The sequence below is a fragment of the Petaurus breviceps genome, unplaced genomic scaffold (genome assembly GCF_028583685.1).
Source record: "Petaurus breviceps papuanus isolate PSGF00001 unplaced genomic scaffold, PetGlider_PUasm1.0 185, whole genome shotgun sequence".
NCBI classification, from domain to species: Eukaryota; Metazoa; Chordata; class Mammalia; order Diprotodontia; family Petauridae; genus Petaurus; species Petaurus breviceps.
In genome coordinates this window covers 40,458,225-40,466,825 of record NW_027185797.1, presented here as the reverse complement: position 1 = coordinate 40,466,825, position 8,601 = coordinate 40,458,225, and the positions used below count along the sequence as shown (strand labels likewise).

Here is an 8,601-nt window from a genome sequence, read left to right as displayed (position 1 = left end):
ACTTCTCCACCCCTAAGCTATACCTTCATTTAGTTCACCACAAAGCCCCTCTTCTCAAATGGAGATTAGTTTCCAAACATAAGGTCAAAAGTTCCCCACCCCTGGATCACAATTGAATCTACCCCAGAGTTACATCAAGTTTAAACACAGCACTTAATACCCAAATGGAGGTCTTTTCTTCATCTTGACATGAGGCAAGTTCTCAGCAATCTTAGTTCCTGGGGAGACAAGGCTTAGCAAGGCCATAAGATATATTGCCAATCCCTTCATGAATTTATCCTCTGTCTGTAGAACAGTCCTAGAACCCCTGAACACATTAGCAAAGCCCTCTCCCAGGATTTCTGTAAACATACAACAAAAAAATCCTTCTTCAGGGCTTCTGAACCAACAGAAAGGCTCCCAGGCCCCTGCAACAACAGCACTGTCCTTCACCAGTGGACAGTATTCACTCTGTCTGCAGGACAGTCTCCAGACCCCTGCAACAACAGCACTGTCCCTCACCAGTGGACAGTATTCACTCTCTGTCTGCAGGACAGTCTCAGGGCTTCTTAGCGAACAGCCAGGTTCCAGGACTTCTTCAACAGGACAGTCTTTCACCAGTGGACAAATCTGGCAAAACAACATCAAAACAGACAGACAAAGTACCAGCAAAACAGCCATGTCTCCTCAGTCCTTGGCAGCTCAGGGGGCAGGTCTCAAAAGTCCAGGGCAATTCAAAGCGGCCACCAGCAATTCTCTTAGTCTCTCTCTCTCCACGAGGTGCTGCTTCCAAAAAAGATCTTCCACCTCTCTCTAGTGTCTCTCCAAATCTACATCACCAGCTCCTCCCAGTTCAGGACTTTCTTTTCACATCAACAAGCCCATCCCACAGGTGGGATTAACAAACTCTGGGTTTTAACACAATCAATTTGAAAACCAAGCCAATACAGGGGAATCTTTAATTGCCATTACTATCACAGTGCTCTATTCACTGTGCCACCTAGCCACCCCCTTTTTTTCTTTTTATTTATTTTTTTTGTCCTAGTATTAAAGACACAGACTGTTGCAGCTGCCCAGTCAAGGGGAAGAGGTTGTCCCCGCCCACTTGGTAGGGACACATGAAATATCATCTCCCAGAAGCAGATCCCTGCTGTCACCTACATAGCAGCCTCTATCTTGAGTGATCTGGTCATGCACAGAACCCCAGTGTACAAAACAATGGTATATGAATGTAATGGAATATTTTTTGTTTCATGAGAAATAATGGAGGCAGTTTCAGAGCACATTGGGAAGACCTCTCTGAGGTGATGCTGAGGGAGGTGAGCAGATAATTTTATACCATGACAACAAGGGAAAGAAAAGCCCAGTTTTGAAAGATTTCCGAATTTGATTGATGAGATGATAAATGGTAAGGCCAGAGGACTGCAGATGAAATGCCACCCCCACCCCTGTTCCACTATGCCCTGCCTGCCAGAGAGGGGACAGACTTAAAGTACAGAATGAGAACTACTTTTTTGGATGTGGCCAATGAGAGGATTCGTTTTATTGGTATGTGTGCATGTGATACAAAGGCTTTATTTTTATGTTATTGTTTAGTGGGTGAGGAGGGGAAGTGGGAGGCATAGATAAAAAAGCAAGATTGATAGGGGTGGTGGCTGGGCTAAAAGCAGCTCAGTTGAAAAAGAACCCATTTTCCAGATACTCTATTAAGTATGTGGGTGGGTCACATGGTCTCTCATGTTAGACCTGGAGAAGAGAGCCATGCCCACCAGTTGGCCAGGCCTACCCAGGGAACCTTGGAGAAATTAAAGACTTTCCATAGATTAGGGGGGTGGTCAAATAAATTGTGGTAGCTGAATATAATGGAACATCACTGGACATTAGGAAATGGCAAAGCTTGGCAAAGACCTATGTGAAGTCAATAGATCTAGGAAAACAGGATAACCAGTGACTTGTTCAGTCATGTCTGACTCTTTGTGACCCTGTGGATCAAGCCTGCCAATACTGGCTATGGGGGTTTTCTTGGTAAAGATACTGGAGGGGTTTGACATTTCCTTCTCCAGTTCATTTTACATTTGAGGAAATTGAGGCAAACAGGGGGAAGTGACTTGCCCAGAGTTACAAAGCTAGTAAGTGTCTGAGGTTGGATTTGAACTCAGGTATTCCTGACTCCAGGTCCAGAGTGGTTTGCCATTTCCTTCTCCAGTGGGTTAAGGCAAACAGAGGTTAAGTGACTTGCCCAGGGTCACAGAGTCTAGATTTGAACTTAGGTCTTCTCGACTTCATGTCCAGTACTCTATTCACTGAACCACCTAGCCACTCCCACCCAATAACTACAGGCATGTAAATGGGAAGACCAAACAAACACCACAAAGCACTCTAAACTGAATGTTGCATCTCCTTGCATCCTCTACCCCTAATCCTTTGCAGAGGTGGGAGGTTGGGGGGGAGGGGAGATTGCATATATTTTTGGATTTTATTTTATGTATTGATTGGTTTTGCTAATTGCTTTTTATCCAATTTTTTTCTTATGTAAAAAAAAATTATTTGTACCTAGGGCATGGGCAGCACATGCTGGCAGTCCTTGCTACAGAGGAAGGGAAGACAAATCTCAGAGCTGCAGTGGGCTGAGCCAGTGACATCGATGTTAAGTCTGGCTTCAATACCGTGAGCCACCAGGAGGGGGCGAAGGCAGGCAGGGAACAGCATCGTGCCTGAGGGAGAACCAGCCCAGAGCAGACCCAGAGAGATGATCAAACCTCCAGTACCCATCAGAGGAGGATGGGCTCTAGGATGGGTCCGGAACTTCCATGCTTGGCAATAGGGAGACCCAACGAAAAGAAAAGAGAAGACAAAAAGGAAAAGAACTTTTTTTTTGGTTATACTGAATGATCCTCTGGGAGGGGGAAGGGAAGGGAATATAGGGGACCCACAAAATAACAGATTGATGGCAAATCGTATTCAAGTTAATGTATAGAGAACTGGTTCTGGGGGCAGCTAGGTGGCATAGAGGATAGAGCACCCGCCCTAGAGTTAGGAGTACCTGAGTTCCAGTCTGCCCTCTGACACTTTCCAGCTGTGTGACCCTGGGCAAGGCACTTAATGGGAGAGAGAAAAAGAGAGGAGAGAGAGACACACACACAGAGACAGAGGGAGATGTCCCCAAAGCCTATAGAGAAGAGACTGTCAAGGGGAAGAAGGATCCAAATGACAGAGGAGATCAGAAGGAGGACTGAGAAGAGGCAATTAGCTCTGGCAGTTAAGAGATCATTGGTAACTGGGGGAGAACAGTTTCTGTTGAAAGATGAGGTTGAAGCCAGATTGCAGAGAATTAAGAAGAAAGTAAGAGGGAAAGACATGGAGGCACCTACTGTAGACAACCTTCTCCAGAGAAATATAGGATGATTGCTAGGGGGAAGGTATTTTGAAAAGGAGGAAGCCATGGGCAAGTTTGTGGGCAGCAGGGAAGCAGTCAGGAGAAAGGGAGAGAGTGAAGGTAAGTGAGGGTGTAATGGAAATGTAAATTTTAAAGATCTTCCCTGCCCCTAGGCTAATGTGCACCTGAAGCCTGGGGTGGGAGGCTTGTTTTTCAGTAGATACTTCTTGATTGGCCAGTGAGTCAATAAGGTTGTTACATTCTCTGAGCCAGGAGAAGGCTATATAAGCCCTGATGTGTAACTTTGTTTTGGGACTCACTTTGAGAAGTGTTCTGTGATTTGATCTGAATTCTGGGAAGCTGTTGTTGAGAGTCCCCCGGCTTTGAAAAACCCAGAATGTGGAAACCCAGATGTTGACTGGGTATGGATGTAATGGTTTGACAGTTTGGAAATCTGTCTACTTGATGTTTCTGTCTTGATAATTATGCCTGTATACTTTGAGGTTCAGGGTGCTGACCTTTTCTCCTGAACAAGGTAAACGATATATGTCTGACTGATTAAAGTAAGCTTGTTAACCCATTTTGAGTTGCTTTCCTTTAACAAAGCAGATCCAAGAACCTGTGGTAGCTGCAAACCCTGAGGACGCTTGGGGTGCTTGCTGCTACAGAGGGCAGAGATGATGGGGGGCAGGGCAGTCTGCTGGCAAGCTGGAACAATAGGGGCTGGCCTGTGTGCATGGCCAGGGGTCTGCCTCAGCCAGGGGAAGAGTCATGCTTTACGTGGGATGGGCATGAAGGAGGAGCTGCAAGTGTTCTTGTTTTGGGGGTCAAAGAGTAGATTCTTGGGGCAAAGGACCTTCCGCGGGAGCTGAGCAACGATTTCACTCCTTGTTCATACTAACACTTGTTTAAATCTGCATATTATCTAATGGATGTTTGTGGTTTTGTGTTCAGCATTCCCTTTGTGTATAGGAAATAAATACCTGCTGTTGTTGTTCAGTCATGCGTGACTCCTCATGACCTCATGTGGGGTTTTCTTGGCAGAGATGCTCCAGGGGCTGGCCATTTCCTTCTCCAGCTCATTTTACAGATGAGGACACTGAAGCAGGCAGGGTTAAAGTGCTTTGCCCAGGGTCACCCAGCTGGGAAGTGTCTGAGGCTGGATATGAAGTCAAGTTTTCCTGACTCCAGGCCCAGCACCCTATCCATTGCACCACCTACCTGCCCCAAATACTTGACAATACAATAAATACCTGACCTATACCTGATCACAGTGTTTAGCCATTCCCTGAGTGATGGACATCATGTTTGGTCCAAGCTATTTGCTACTACAGAAAATGATCAGTATTATACATCAATCCCAGCCCAGTGGCTGGGGAATGTCTGAAGTAGTTGTATTATATGAGTATATATGAGAGACAGAATAGAAGCCAGCCTTCAGGTCAGGAAGCCCTGAATTCAAGTCCTACCTGGGACAGACAGCTATTGGCTATATGACTCTGGGTTAGTCACTTAACCCTAGGGCCTTCAGCAAACTATCTAAATCTGTAAGTTGCAAATAATTGCAGAGCTACATTAGTTTCCTCACCAGGTGTTCCCAACATTGGTGAAACCACAGGTTTGGACCGTGCCCCCTCCCCATATGGGTGTGTGTCACACACACACATGTATCTGTCTATCTAGCTACATACATACCCTAAGGAATGATGAATATGAAGAATTAGGAGAAATGGATCATAGGATTTAGGGTGGGAGAAGTCATTGAGGACCATCTATCTAGGCTAATCCCCTTGTTTTACAGTTTAGGAAATTGAGCCCCAGAAGGGGGATGTGACTTGGTCAAGGTCATATGGACTATAACTAACAACTGGACTTCAAAGCCAGTTTTCTTTGCCCTCTATCCAAGACTCTTCATTCCTGTTCCCATTACTGGGAACCACAATCCCTCCAGCAGGCTTCCTAATTCCCTACCTTCCACCCAAGGCTGGAAATTTACAACTGACACTTATGTCGCCGTGACTCTGTGGCAGGTATTACTATGTGCTATGTGTTACCATGTAGTGCTATTACTATGTGCTATGTTACTATGTAGTGCTGTGTTACTATGCATTATGTGTTACTATGTGCTATGTTACTATGTTCAATGTGTTACTATGTAGTGCGGTGTTACTGTGTGCTATGTATTACTATGTTCTATGTGTTACTATGTGCTTAGGGCTTTTACATTTATTAACTCATTTGTCCAGTGATTTGAATAAAACAAGCGAATAAAGTGAATAAAACAAGTATGCCCCGACAGGAAGAGAAACCATTCCATTTACGTCCAGGGAGAAGGAAGGAAGGCGTTCTTGGGGGTTCTTTCCATACCGATGTCACTGACCCCAGGTTTCCAAGGCTAGGGACCAGCACAGGAGATCTGGGTGGAGGGGCGGGACAGGGCCAGACTACACGGTTACTGCCACTCTGAAGTTCTGTGGTTCTGTATGGTGGGAAAAGCCTGGGTTGGCAGTGGGCGGGGGCATACCTGGGTTCGTTCAGCCCCTCCCCATCCACTCACTGGCTTAAAAATGAAGTAAAACCTTTTTTTTAAGTGAATGATGTGAAGTAATTGCATTACCCCAATTGAGGAAGGAGAAGAAAAGAAAAGGAGAGAGAGAGGGGCCCACGGGAATGAGGATGAAGATGGAGGGTGATGGGGGCAAGAAGGGACTTAGGAGGCCGACCTGGTCATTTTACAAAGGAGGAAACTGAGGCCCAGACATAAGAAGACACTCGCCCAAAGTGAAATGGGCCGGAGGACTCAGAATCCAGGTCTCCAAAGCTCCTGCTCAGGAGTAAAAGGCAGAGTCAGAGGCAGGAGAAACACAAGAAGCCAGAAACGTCAGACATTCCCTCCCCACCCCCATGCCCCAGTCCTCCAGGACCATAGAGCGCTGGGCCAGAGTGTCACATCTCGATGGTCCTTTTCTGAGGGCCAGAAAAGCCGGAAGTACCGCTGCCAGAGGCCTATGAGGGCCTCTCTAGCCGAAGCCGGACTCTCCTCTTCTTCCTCACCACACGCATTCGAAAGGATCCAGGCTGTCCCAGAGCCCGAGCTAGGATCAGAAAACAAAGTCTGGGTGTAGCAGTGGAGTACACGCGGCTCATGGGGAGAGCGTCGTGCGCCAGGGATTGGCTGTCCCGCTGATCAATCACGGGGGTGCCCTGACACGGCACACGGAATTGGGCGGGAGGTGAGCAACGGGCGGGCGGGGCGTGTGGAGTCAGGGGCGGGGCTTGTGGAACACAGGGACCAGGAGCGGGCACGAAAAGGGTGGGGCGTGCGGAATGGAGGGCGGGGACAAGAGGGGGCGGGGCTTGTGGGGCTCTGGGGGCCAATGGAGAGTACAGTGGAGGGGGTGGGAGGCTTGGATTGCTAGGGGTCGAAGCTCCGAAAGCTTTATTGGGGGCAGCGGGAACGTGAGGGCGGGGCTGTCCTCCTTCCTGCGCACGTGCTGCTAAAGGAAGGCGTTGTTGATATTTACGTCGCATCCCGGGCACGGGGGCCCTCCCTGCTGCTCGGGATTCCACTGTACCGCCCTTATCACCTCCCCGTCCCGCTGCCCACAGCCGGTCTTCTACACCTTTTCCCCCTCTTCACACTTCCCACGACTCCCCCTCCCCCAACCTTCTCAGCTGAAAACCCTGCCATATAGATTTTAAAATGTATTTTATTTTCCCTCAATTATTTGTTAAAACATTTTTAACATTCTTTAAAGTTTTGAGTTCTAAATTCTATCCTTTCCTCTTTTCTTCCCCTCCTCCCTTCCTGAGATGGTATTTTACAAGAAAAAAGTGAAGACACTTGCTGAGAGCTCCCTTCTCTCTCTCTCTCTCTCTGGCAAGGCAGTTGGGGTTAAGTGACTTGCCCAGGGTCACACAGCTAGTAAGTGTCAAGTGTCAATCCAGGGCCAGTCCTCTAGCCAATGCACTACCTAGCTTCCCCAGCCTGGTCTCATCTCCTATCTCCTCCTCCTCCACCCCTGTCTCACATGGACAGGTGGCCCTTCCTATCCTATCAAATCCCTCTATTCGCGGGGTGATCCTGTTCCATCCTGTCTCTTCCAACAGATTGCCCCCTCCATCATGCCCACTTTCTTATCTTTGATCTCTCCCTTCTATTGACTCCTTCCCTCCTGCCTATAATCATGTCCTATTCTCAAAGCCCCCTCCCTTGATCCATCTCTGCAGTCTGGCTTCCAGTCTCATCATTGACTGCTCTCTCCAAAGTCACCAGTGATCTCCTAACTGCCAAACAGAATGACCTTCTGCAGCCTCCGACACTTTTCCTTCTCGGCTTTCATGGCGTTGAGCTCTCCTTGTTCTGCTCCTCCTCCAGGAAGCCTTTCCTGAGCCCTCTGAACCCTAGTGACTCCCTCTGGACATTATTTCCTATTCATCCCTCTCGGGCTTGTTGGCAGTTATTTCATGTCCTCTCCCCCCTTAGATTGGGAGCGCCTCAGGGCAGGGCCTATTGCCTTTCTTTGTATCCCAAGGGCTGAGCACAGGGTCTGACATATAGTAGGTGCTTAATACATGTTTACTGGCTGACTGACTGGAGCACTGGTAAGGATATTGTGTACTGGGAGTGTGTGGTGCTGTGGGGCACCAGGGCCACTGGGGTGCTGGGAGTGTAGGGCACTGTGGGGCACCAGGGACATCAGGGTGCTGGGAGTGTGGGGCACTGTGGGGCACTGTGATAGTAATGGCAATTAAAGATTCCCCTGTATTGGCTTGGTTTTCAAACTGATTGTGTTAAAACCCAGAGCTTGTTAATCCCACCTGTGGGATGGACTTGTTGATGTGAAAAGAAAGTCTTGAACTGGGAGGAGCCGGTGACATAGATTTGGAGAGACAAGAGAGAGGCAGAAGAACTTTTTGGAAGCAGCACCCACGTGGAGGCAGAGAGAGAGACTAAGAGAATTGCTGGGGGCCACTTTGAATCGCCCTGGACTTTTGAGACCTGCCCCTGGAGCTGCCAAGGACTGAGGAGACATGGCTGTTTTGCTGGTACTTTGTCTGTCTGTTTTGATGTTGTTTTGCCAGATTTGTCCACTGGTGAAAGACAGTCCTTTTCTTGAAGAAGTCCTGGAACCTGGCTGTTGGTTAAGAAGCCCTGAGACTGTCCTGCAGACAGAGAGTGAATACTGTCCACTGGTGAAGGACAGTGCTGTTGTTGCAGGGGTCTGGAGACTGTCCTGCAGACA

The 8,601-nt window shown here is 48.0% G+C and overlaps 1 protein-coding gene and 1 long non-coding RNA gene across 3 annotated transcripts in view; one reads left to right on the top strand and one right to left on the bottom strand.

Annotated features, from left to right (window-relative positions):
* Positions 1-5,437: 5,437 nt before the first annotated feature.
* Positions 5,438-6,381, bottom strand: LOC138161943 (uncharacterized). The gene is made up of 3 exons (XR_011168498.1): positions 6,280-6,381; positions 6,079-6,179; positions 5,438-5,834 (listed from the first exon to the last, which is right to left on the bottom strand). It is a non-coding gene; the product is annotated as an uncharacterized lncRNA (long non-coding RNA).
* Positions 6,338-8,601, top strand: part of ERCC1 (ERCC excision repair 1, endonuclease non-catalytic subunit) — a 9,057-nt gene continuing 6,793 nt past the window's right edge. Inside the window, exon 1 of one of the 2 annotated variants that reach the window (XM_069089037.1) lies at positions 6,338-6,588. The gene's annotated coding sequence lies outside the window, so the exon portion shown is untranslated. The remainder of the gene's footprint in view (positions 6,589-8,601) is intronic. The other variant, XM_069089038.1, reaches the window with a different exon arrangement.